Genomic DNA, 12,931 nt, shown 5'->3' with positions numbered 1-12,931 from the left:
AGAGGAGAGGGGGGAGGGGGAGCAGGGGGGAGAGGAGAGGAGGGAGGAGAGGGGCGGTGGAAGTACTCTCTTGCGAAGCACGTCTAGACTGATGTCTGGCATGGCATCAAACACCGGCATGAATCCCCGGTTCATCTGGTCGAGAGTTACAAACCCAGACCCCCAGAAACTCTTCAGGAGTTTTACAATCAGGTCAGAGGCGTTGTCACTGGTGGATTCAAGAACCATCACCACGCGCCCCTCCCAGGCCAAAGTTCCATCTTGATTTTCTTAAAGTGTTTCTAATTGGTAAATCCCCAAATCCAACGCTGAAATGAATCAAAAATCATCTTTTGACATGAAGGGAAGAAAACCACCATTTGACACAGCCTGCAGAGCACACTCTGGCCGCCGCTGAGGGAGCCCATCCGGCCAGGGCTAGGGACGCCGTGCTTCGGGCCCCTCCCACACAGCCTGCAGCGTGTTTGCAGAAACGGCCTGCCAGGAGTTACTGCACATGCGCGCAGACTCTAGTGTGCATGTGCAGAGGTCCCAGCGCTGTGTTCAGCACTGGGACCTGGCTCCGCCCCCCAATCCATTGGGCCATGCTGCGCCACGACCGAGGAGAGGCTGGAGTGCGGCCACAATACGGACGTCTTTTTCTGGCGCACTTGGAGGCGGACAAAAGCGGCTCAGCTCGGGTGAGGGCGCCAGAAAAACAGGTTCGGGAAATTTGGGCCCCATGACTCTAATATAGCTTCACCCTGTGAATTGTGGCATTTCAATAGGGTTGCAAGCACAGAGGTTTAAAAGTAAGCCTGAAATGTTTTGAATACAAGTTCCAACAAAAGTAGATCATCATTAAAGTAATGGAAAGCAGTTTAACAATAGTCAACATTTAACCTTTTGTTACATTACGCAGGGATTGAAATTTGGTCCCACCATTTTGAGGCGGTGTCATCGCCTGATTGTTGATTTTACCGCCAGGCGTTCGGCTCCAACGGCCAAATTCAGTTTTTAACGCCCAAACATGAGAGAGCAGCGCTAAAAGTGCCGTCTCACACTCATCCTCGGGCGGGAGCTCAGGAGGCCCACTGAATTTCCCCACGGGAGGCTTCCGCCATGCTTGGTGACAAAACAGGAAGGCAAAGAACCTCAAACTTCCCCGACCCACGCACACACTCCCCCGACCCACGCGTACACACACACACTCCCCCGACCCACGCGCACACACTCCCCCGACCCACGCACACACTCCCCCGACCCACGCGTACACTCCCCCGACCCACGCACACACTCCCCCGATCCACACACACACTCCCCCGACCCACGCGCACACACACACACTCCCCCGACCCACACGCACACTCCCCCGACCCACACACACACTTCCCCGACCCACACACACACTCCCCCGACCCACGCGCACACTCCCCCGACCCACGCGCACACACACACACTCCCCCGACCCACACACACACTCCCCCGACCCACGCGCACACTCCCCCGACCCACACGCACACTCCCCCGACCCACGCGTACACTCCCCCGACCCACACGCACACTCCCCCGACCCACACGCACACTCCCCCGACCCCACGCGTACACTCCCCCGACCCACACACACACTCCCCCGACCCACACGCACACTCCCCCGACCCACACGCACACTCCCCCGACCCACACGCACACTCCCCCGACCCACGCGTACACACACACACTCCCCCGACCCACACACACACTCCCCCGACCCACGCACACACTCCCCCGACCCACGCGCACACTCCCCCGACCCACACACACACTCCCCCGACCCACGCGTACACTCCCCCGACCCACGCTCACACTCCCCCGACCCACGCGTACACACACACACACTCCTCCGACCCACACACACACTCCCCCGACCCACGCACACACTCCCCCGACCCACACGCACACTCCCCCGACCCACACGCACACACACACACACTCCCCCGACCCACACACACACTCCCCCGACCCACGCACACACTCCCCCGACCCACGCGCACACTCCCCCGACCCACGCACACACTCCCCCGACCCACACACACACTCCCCCGACCCACGCGCACACTCCCCCGACCCACGCGCACACTCCCCCGACCCACGCGCACACTCCCCCGACCCACACGCACACACCCCCGACCCACGCGTACACACCCCCGACCCACGCGCACACTCCCCCGACCCACGCGCACACTCCCCCGACCCACGCACACACTCCCCCGACCCACGCGCACACTCCCCCGACCCACGCGCACACACTCCCCCGACCCACGCACACACTCCCCCGACCCACGCGCACACTCCCCCGACCCACGCGCACACACTCCCCCGACCCACGCACACACTCCCCCGACCCACGCGCACACACTCCCCCGACCCACGCGCACACTCCCCCGACCCACGCGCACACACTCCCCCGACCCACGCGCACACTCCCCCGACCCACACACACACTCCCCCGACCCACGCACACACTCCCCCGACCCACGCGCACACTCCCCCGACCCACACACACACTCCCCCGACCCACGCGCACACTCCCCCGACCCACACACACACTCCCCCGACCCACGCGCACACTCCCCCGACCCACGCGCACACTCCCCCGACCCACGCGCACACTCCCCCGACCCACGCGCACACACTCCCCCGACCCACGCGCACACTCCCCCGACCCACACGCACACACTCCCCCGACCCACGCGTACACACACACACTCCCCCGACCCACGCGCACACTCCCCCGACCCACGCGCACACTCCCCCGACCCACGCGTACACACACACACTCCCCCGACCCACGCGCACACTCCCCCGACCCACGCGCACACTCCCCCGACCCACGCGCACACTCCCCCGACCCACACGCACACACTCCCCCGACCCACGCGTACACACACACACTCCCCCGACCCACGCGCACACTCCCCCGACCCACGCGCACACTCCCCCGACCCACGCGTACACACACACACTCCCCCGACCCACGCGCACACTCCCCCGACCCACACACACACTCCCCCGACCCACGCGCACACTCCCCCGACCCACACGCACACTCCCCCGACCCACGCGCACACTCCCCCGACCCACACACACACTCCCCCGACCCACGCGTACACACACACACTCCCCCGACCCACGCGCACACTCCCCCGACCCACACACACACTCCCCCGACCCACGCGTACACACACACACTCCCCCGACCCACGCGCACACTCCCCCGACCCACGCGTACACACACACACTCCCCCGACCCACGCGCACACTCCCCCGACCCACGCGTACACACACACACTCCCCCGACCCACGCGTACACACACACACTCCCCCGACCCACGCGCACTTCCCCGACCCACGCGCACTTCCCCACTCTTGCACCTAATGAAAAAATCTAGAAATAAAATTGAGAATAAAAACGTAACTTGCTCTCTGGACGATTGTGTCCGGGATCCGCTAGGTTTTTGCCACTTTTCTCAGACTGTACAGACGCCTGCCAGTGAGGGCGCCGTGGAAACCAAATATCGCGACAGCGGTGTCAAGGGGGCATTGCAGGCAGGAGATGTTGTCACCTCGTGTGTGGCGTTAGAGGGCGTTACTTCTTGGTGTCTCTACCAAAGACCCAACTGAATTTCTCCCGAGGCGTGGACACAGCTTGCCTTAGCCGCCCATCGCCGGCAGAAACGGAGTTTAGACCCCGAAGTGTTTTTCTCAACTGAATCTTACCTTTGTAAATAGTGCTTATTGTTCCATGTGCACTTGGGAAAAGCTGATGAAAGTGTTCAATATGAAATCTGTGCAGCCTGTTCCAGATGATTAACACTGGAACAGGTTAAATTATATACTTAAAGAGGCAAAAAGTTATATAAGTGACGTAGCCACTGCTTCAAATACAAGGGTCCTCTGTGGAGTATTTGACAAAATTTACCTTGTACAAATCACATAAAAAAAACTAAAAATACTGGTTATTTCTTCTAGTTTTAACAATGTTCACTTTGATTCTTAAAATATTTGCTCTGGTGCAAACATTTGTGCAGGAAATTTCTCCAGAACTGGCCGTGCCTCTAGCCAAGCTGTTTCAGTACAGCTACAACACTGGCATCTACCCGACAATGTGGAAAACTGCCCAGGTATGTCCTGTCCACAAAAGGCAAGACAAATCCAATCCGGCCAATTACTGCCCCATCAGTCTACTCTCAATCATCAGCAAAGTGATGGAAGGTGTCATCGACAGTGCTATCAAGCGACACTTACTCACCAATAACCTGCTCACCGATGCTCAGTTTGGGTCCCGCCAGGACCACTCAGCTCCAGACCTCATTACAGCCTTGGTCCAAACATGGACAAAAGAGCTGAATTCCAGAGGTGAGGTGAGAGTGACTGCCCTTGACATCAAGGCAGCATTTGACCGAGTGTGGCATCAAGGAGCCCCAGTAAAACTGAAGTCAATGGGAATCAGGGGGAAAACTCTCCACTGGCTGGAGTCATATCTCGCACAAAGGAAGATGTTTGTTGGAGGTCAATCATCACAGCCCCAGGACATTGCTGCAGGAGTTCCTCAGGGCAGTGTCCTAGGCCCAACCATCTTCAGCTGCTTCATCAATGACCTTTCCTCCATCATAAGGTCAGAAGTGGGGATGTTCACTGATGATTGCACAGTGTTCAGTTCCATTCGCAACCCCCTCAGATAATGGAGCAGTCCATGCCCGCATGCAGCAAGACCTGGACAACATTCAGGCTTGGGCTGATAAGTGGCAAGTAACATTCGCACCACACAAGTGCCAGGCAATGACCATCTCCAACAAGCGAGAGTCTAACCACCGTCCCTTAACATTCAACGGCATTACCATCGCTGAATCCCCCACCATCAACATCCTGGGGGTCACCATTGACCAGAAACTTAACTGGACCAACCACATAAATACTGTGACTACAAGAGCGGGTCAGAGGCTGGGTATTCTGCGGCGAGTGTCTCACCTCCTGACTCCCCAAAGCCTTTCCACCATCTACAAGGCACAAGTCAGGAGTGTGATGGAATACTCTCAACTTGCCTGGATGAGTCATCATCATCATAGGCAGTCCCTCGAAATCGAGGAAGACTTGCTTCCACTCTTACAGTGAGTTCTCAGGTGACTGAACAGTCCAATATAGGAATTACAGTCTCTGTCACAGGTGGGACAGACAGTGGTTGAATGAATGGGTGGGTGGGACTGGTTTGCCGCATGCTCCTTCCAGTGCCTCCGCTTGGTTTCTGCATGCTCTCGGGATGAGTGCCGCTCCAACAACACTCAAGAAGTTAGACACCATCCAGGACAAAGCAGCCCGCTTGATCGACACGCTACCCACCACCTTCAACATTCACTCCCTCCACCACCGGCGCACCGTGGCTGCAGTGTGTACCATCTACAAGATGCAGTGCAGCAACTCGCCAAGGCTTCTTCGGCAGCACCTCCCAAACACACGACCTCTACCACCTAGAAGGACAAGGGCAGCAGGCGCATGGGAACACCACCACCTCCACGTTCCCCTCCAAGTCACACACCATCCTGACTTGTAAATATGTCACTGTTCCTTCATAGTCGTTGGGTCATAATCCTGGAACTCCCTCCCTAACAGCACTGTGGGAGCACTTTCACCACACAGACTGCAGCGGTTCAAGAAGGCAGCTCACCATCACCTACTCGAGGGCAATTAGGGATGGGCAATAAATCCCGCCTTGCCAGCGATGCCCACATCCCGGAACAAATTTTTTAAAAATTGTTGTGTTTAAAAGGCATTTCTTCTCTGTGAGCTATTTTTTAAAAATAGGTTAATATTTCAAATGGACAGACTTGAGACAAATTTCTTTTGGTTTTATTTCCTTACTATTCCTCAAGCCTTTATTAGAGAAGACAACTTATAATAGGCCACAGTTTCAATATCACTGGTGCCCCTGGGGTGTGAGCTTGAAATTACTTCCTGGCTGACGGTGGAGTTGGAGGTTATCGCCACATGTCTGACCTTTCCTCAAATAACATCCAGACCTGGAAATGTTCAGCAGGAGGGCACAAGGGTAATGAGAGGTTAGGAATTCCAGCTGATTTATTTTATCTGTCACCGGGATACTGAGGCCAATTGTGAAGCTCCATTGCCACAAAATTCTGAGAGAAGCTAATATGGCAAATGGTATGTTGGCCTTCAATGGAAGAGGATTTGAGTACAGGAGCAAGGATGTCTCACTGCAGTTATACAGGGCCTTGGTGAGACCGCACCTGGAGTATTGTGTGCAGTTTTGGTCTCCTTACCTAAGAAAGGATATACTTGCCACAGAGGGAGTGCAGCGAAGGTTCACCAGACTGATTCCTGGGATGGCAGGACTGTCGTATGAGGAGAGATTGGGTCTGATAAGCTCACAATAAAGGATGAAACTGAGTACTGTGTACAATGAGCAAGGGTGACCTTAGCTCCTTCAATGAGACTCCAGAGTGCAGGTACCTCGTGGATGGCCTGCTTATATACCGTGCTCCCAAGGGATGCTGGGATCCCTTGGGACTCCAACAGGTAGGCCCTCTGGTGGTAACGTAATACAGGTTACAAGGGGTTAAATACATAACCGGGTCGACTTCACTAGAGTTTAGAAGAATGAGAGGGAATCTCACTGAAACATATAAAATTCTGACTAAGTTGGATAGACTGGATGCGGGGAGGATGTTTCCCCGGGGCTGGGAAGTCTAGAACAAGGGATCACAATCTCAGGATACGGGGCAGGAAATTTAGGACCAAGATGAGGAGAAATTTTTTCACTCAGAGGGTGGTGAACCTGTGGAATTCTCTACCACAGAAGGCTGTGGAGGCCAAGTCACTGAATATATTTAAGAGGGAGATAGATTATTTATAGACACAAAAGACATGAAGGGATATGAGGAAAAAGCTGGAATATGGTGTTGAGATAGAGGATCAGCCATGATCATATAGAATGGTGGAGCAGGCTCGAAGGGTCGAATGGCCTACTACTGCTCCTATTTTCTTTGTTTCTAATATACAGTAGGCCAGTGATCAACCCTGGAACCGTCCTGGTCTGTCTAACATTGTGGTCTTCATGATCTATTTACTCAACAAGCCACTGAGGAAATGGCCTTTTTATGACCATTTTAAACGATCAGCAGATGCATTTCCCCTGTTGTATTTACTCTATCTTATTTGTGTAGAGAAAATTTTGGTAAATAAGGCCTTGCAATAATTAAAGTTACAGAAGGCAAAACACTGACTGATGCTTTAGTTTTTTGTGAATCACTTATTTTTTTATTTTTTTTATAAAGTTCTGGTTTGCAACAGGGGCACTGGGCAGAGTTATGTAGAGTTAGCACAGCTACTGCTTGTCTCAGTTCCATGTAATTATCAGTTCAGTATAATGCCTGGTGGAATCAATAAGCCAAAAATAAGATGAATAGAAATGTGCAGACAGAAGACAGAAAGCAACCTCTACTCTACCCATGTGCAGAATTGGTTTTGAAGGGATTCTCTCTCCCCCACTCCTTTTTCTCCCATGTAGCAAAGAAAGCGAGTGGCAATTTTTGAAAATGTATCTGCTATCCAAGATCACATGGCAATGGTTTAATTGAAATGCTGTCATCACTCAGCTAAATCTTTGCTGACAACATCACTTCTACAAAGTTGATAACTCCTCTGTTATAAGATAAGCAGTGATCAGTCATGGTGAACAAACGATGTATGTATCGAGATGATTGTCACGAAATATTGGCATACAATTTTCTGGAACAGGGCATGCCCAGTTAGTTTGACTTTCCCTGCATCCTGCAGTTCAAAAAGGTTTTCCCTGTGAGTGTGAGACGATAATGGCACTGTGACAGCAACTCAGACCTCAGTGAATGACAGGCACGCTTTCCCTTTCTGTCTCTCTTTTTCTCTCTCGCTAAATCCAATTTTACTTTCTCTCTCTTTGGACTCAATTTCCCCAAAGCATTTTTTTGGAGGACTTGAAGAGTTCCGATTTTTTGGGGCCTAATTATGGCAAAAAAAAATTCTCTATTTCCCCAGTGGATTTCTTCATTTTGGCGCAGTTATATATGTGAACTTGTATTTACTCTGTACAGCCACCAGAGGGCTCATCCCCTGGAGTTCCAAGGGATCCCATAATCCCTTGGGAGCACAGGTATTTAAGGAGGCCTCACAGGTTGGAGAGGCACTCTAGAGATAAAAGACTAAGGTCACACTTTACTTTGAGTTCACGGTATTCAGTCTGACTCTTTCTCCATACGTAACAAGTGGTGATGAGATACAGACAGCGAGCGCAAAGATGCAGAGAACAGTGGGCATCCTGGAGAAATTCTCAGAGGGAGATGATTGGGAAACTTTTGTGGAGTGACTGGACCAATACTTCGTAGCCAACGAGCTAGATGGGGAAGAGAACGCTGCCAAACGAAGGGCGATCCTCCTCACCGTCTGTAAGGCACCAACGTATGGCCTCATGAAGAATCTGCTCACTCCAGCAAAACCCATACGACGATTTGTGCACACTGGTCTGAGAGCATTTGAACCCGAAGGAAAGTGTTCTGATGGTGAGGTACCGGTTCTCCACCAACAAGAGGTCTCAAAACCAGGAAGTGGCGAGTTATGTCACCGAGCTAAAATGCCTTGCAGGACATTGCGAATTTGAAGGACATTTGGAGCACATGCTCAGAGACTTTTTTGTACTTGGCATTGGCCACGAAACCATACTTCGCAAACTTTTGACTGTAGAGACCCCAACCTTGAGTAAGGCCATAGCGATAGCCCAGGCGTTCATTGCCACCAGTGACAATACGAAGCAAATCTCTCAGCACACAAATGCTGCTACAAGTACTGTGAACAAAGTGATGTTGTTTTCGAATCGTAACGTACAGGGCAGGTCACACATACCTGCAGCTACACGTCTGCAGATGTCTCAGAGTCCACCATCAAGGATGATGAATGCAAGGCCATTAACGCCTTTTGCGCTGCGGGGGTGATCATCGTTTCCATTCATGCCGATTCAAAGGATACGTTTGCAAGGGCTGTGGAACAGTTGGACACCTCCAACGAGTGTGCAGGTGAGCTGCAAATCCTGTTAAACCTGCAAACCACCATGTTGCAGAGGAGGACAGATCCACGGAGGATCATGACGAAACAGAGCCTCAGACCGAGGAGACAGAGGTCCATGGGGTGCACACATTCACCACGAATTGTCCCCCGATAATGCTGAATGTTGAACTAAATGGACTCCCGGTGTCAATGGAGCTGGACACGGGTGCAAGCCAGTCCATCATGGGCAAAAAGACTTTCGAAAGATTGTGATGCAACAAGGCTTCAAGGCCAATCTTAACTCCAGTTCGCACGAAACTAAGTACTTACACAAAAGAACTGATTCCTGTAATCGGCAGTGCTACAGTAAAGGTCTCCTACGATGGAGCGGTGCACAAGCTACCACTCTGGGTGGTACCGGGCGATGGTCCCATGCTGCTCGGCAGGAGCTGGCTGGGAAAGATACGCTGGAACTGGGAAGACATACGAGCACGATCGCCCGCTGACGACACTTCATGTGCCCAGGTCTTAAACAAATTTCCTTCGCTGTTCGAACCAGGCATCGGGAAATTCCAAGGAGCAAAAGTGCAGATCCACCTAATTCCGGGCGGACGACCCATCCATCACAAGGCGAGAGCAATATCTTACATGATGAGAGAATGGGTAGTGATCGAGCGAGACTGGCTGCAAAGAGAGGGCATCATTTCACCGATCGAGTTCAACGAGTGGGCCAGTCCTATTGTCCCAGTTCTCAAGGGAGACAGCACCATCAGAATCTGTGGCGATTACAAAGTAACTATCAATTATTTCTTCCTGCAGGACCAATACCCACTACCAAAGGCCGACGACCTCTTTGCAATGTTGATGGGAGGAAAGACATTCACGAAGCTGGATCTGACTTCAGCCTTCATGACACAGGAACTCGAGAAATTATCGAAGGACCACACCTGCATCAACACGCACAAAGGTCTTTTTGTTTATAACAGATGCCCGTTTGGAATCCGATCAATGGCGGCGATATTCTGGAGAAACATGGAAAGCTTACTGAAGTCAGTCCCGCACACTGTGGTCTTCCAGGACGACATCTTGGTCACAGATCGGAACACAGTCGAGCATCTGCAGAACCTGGAGGAGGTTCTTAGTCGACTCAACCGCGTGGGGCTTAGGTAAAAATACTCGAAGTGCATTTTCCTGGTGCCTGAAGTGGAGTTCTTGGAAAGGAAGATTGCGGCGGATGGCATCAGGCCCGCCAACGCGAAGACGGAGGCAATCGAGAACGCACCGAGGCCACAGAACGTGATGGAGCTGCGGTCGTTTCTGGGACTCCTGAACTACTTTGGTAACTTCTTACCAGGTCTTAGCACACTGTTAGAACCACTGCATGTCTTACTATGAAAAGGGGACGAATGGATTTCAGACAAAAGCCAAGAAAATGCCTTTGTAAAAGCGAAAAAATTGTTATGCTCAAACAAATTGCTTGTGTTGTATGATCCATGTAAGCGTTTGGTATTAGCATGTGATGCGTTGTCATATGGCGTTTGCAACAAGCTAATGATTTTGGGAAACTGCAACTGGTTGCTTATGCATCCAGGGGTCTGTCTAAGGCCGAGAGAGCCTACAGCATGATTGAGAAAGAAACGTTAGCGTGTGTCTATGGGGTAAAGAAAATGCATCAATACCTGTTTGGGCTAAAATTCGAATTGGAAACTGACCATAAGCCACTAATATCCCTGTTTTCCGAGAATAAAGGGATAAATACCAACATATCGGCCCGCACCCAGAGATGGGCGCTCATGTTGTCCGCATACAACTACGCCATTCGCCACAGGCCAGGCACAGAAAACTGCGCCGATGCTCTCAGTAGGCTGCCATTGCCCACCACGGGGGTAGAAATGGCGCAGCCCACAGATCTAGCCATGGTTATGGAAGCATTTGAGAGTGAGCAATCACCCGTCACTGCCCGGCAGATCAAAACCGGGACAAGCCAGGGCCCTTTATTATCTGCTTTATGGGAGCTGGTCCAGTGTCCCAGTGGAAATGCAGGAAGAGATAAAGCCGTTCCAGCGGCGCAAAGATGAAATGTCTATACAAGCAGACTGCCTTCTGTGGGGCAATCGAATAGTGGTCCCCAAGAAGGGCAGAGACACCTTTATCAATGACCTCCACAGTACCCACCCAGGCATCGTAATGATGAAAGCGATAGCCAGATCCCACGTGTGATGGCCCGGTATCGATGCGGACTTAGAGTCCTGCGTCCACAGATGTAATACATACTCGCAGTTAAGCAATGTACCCAAGGATACACCGCTAAGTCTATGGTCTTGGCCCTCCAAACCGTGGTCTAGGGTACACATCGACCTTGCAGGCCCGTTCTTGGGTAAAGTGTTCCTTGTGGTTGTAGACGCGTACTCCAAGTGGATTGAATGTGAGATAATGTCGGCTAGCATGTCCGCTGCCACTACTGAAAGCCTGCGGCCATGTTTGCCACTCACGGCTTACCCAATGTCCTGGTGAGCGACAACGGGCCATGTTTTACCAGTGCTGAGTTCAAAGAATTCATGACCCGTAACAGGATCAAACATGTCACATCTGCCCCGTTTAAACCAGCGTCCAATGGTCAGGCAGAGAGAGCAGTGCAAACCATCAAGCAAGGCTTGAAGAGGGTAACTGAAGGCTGACTGCAGACTCACCTATCCCGAGTCCTGCTCAGTTACCGCACGAGACCCCACTCACTCACTGGGATCCCACCTGCTGAACTGCTCATGAAAGGAGCACTTAAGACAAGGCTCTCGTTAGTTCATCCTGATCTACATGAACAGGTGGAGAGCAGGCGGCTTCAACAAAGTGCATACCATGATAGCGCAAATGTGTCACGTGAGATTGAAGTCAATGATCCTGGATTTGTATTAAATTATGGGCAAGGTCCCAAGTGGCTTCCCGGCACTGTCGTGGCCAAAGAGGGGAGCAGGGTGTTTCGGATCAAACTTTCAAATGGACTCATTCACCGGAAACACTTGGACTAAATCAAACTCAGGTTTACGGACTATCCTGAGCAACCCACCTTGGACCCTACCCTTTTTGATCCCCCAACACACACACCAGTGGCAATCGGCACCAAGGTTGACCACGAAGCAGAACCCATCATCCACAGCAGCCCTGCAGGGCCCAACACACCAGGCAGCCCAGCAAGGCCAGCTGCACAGCAGCCCAGCAGCCCAGCGAGGGCCCAACAAATGATTCAACAACACCAGCTTTCACACCGAGACGATCAACCAGGAAAAGAAGGGCCCCAGATCGACTCACATTGTAAATAGTTACACTATTGACTTTGTGGGGGGAGTGTTGTTATGTATCTGGACTTGTATTTACTCTGTGCAGCCACCAGAGGGCTCATCCCCTGGAGTCCCAAGCGATCCCATAATCCCTTGGGAGCACAGGTATTTAAGGAGGCCTCACAGGTTGGAGAGGCACTCTGGAGACCTGCAATAAAAGACTAAGGTCACGCTTTACTTTGAGCTCACAGTGTTCAGTCTGACTCTTTCTCCATATATAACAGGCGCGGGCTAACCCGACCTTAAGTTTTGGGGGTGGAGCCTTGATCTGCAAAAAGATCGGGTTGCCATGGTAACCAGGGACACAATGTGAGCTGAGGCTGCAAAGTGAAGCATACAGCCAGCTCTCAACACATTAAAAGAATTGAAAAACACATAGCACCAACTTACCTCCAACCACGCCCGAAGGGCTTGCAGATCCGGTCCCATTCTCAGTCCCACGACCTCTATCACCTCGAAGGACAAGGGCAGCAGGCGCATGGGAATACCACCACCTCCACGTTCCCCTCCAAGTCACACACCATCCTGACTTGCAAATATATCGGCCG

At 52.2% G+C, this 12,931-nt stretch overlaps 1 protein-coding gene across 2 annotated transcripts in view; it reads left to right on the top strand.

Annotated features, from left to right (window-relative positions):
• The window catches only part of gpc5a (glypican 5a), a 1,129,174-nt gene that overhangs the window by 837,819 nt on the left and 278,424 nt on the right, over nucleotides 1-12,931 (top strand). The gene's annotated exons all lie outside the window — the stretch shown is intronic.

The sequence above is a fragment of the Pristiophorus japonicus genome, chromosome 10 (assembly GCF_044704955.1).
Source record: "Pristiophorus japonicus isolate sPriJap1 chromosome 10, sPriJap1.hap1, whole genome shotgun sequence".
Taxonomy (NCBI): Eukaryota; Metazoa; Chordata; class Chondrichthyes; family Pristiophoridae; genus Pristiophorus; species Pristiophorus japonicus.
Note: the sequence above shows the minus strand (reverse complement) of the source record. Positions and strands in the feature narration are given on the sequence as shown.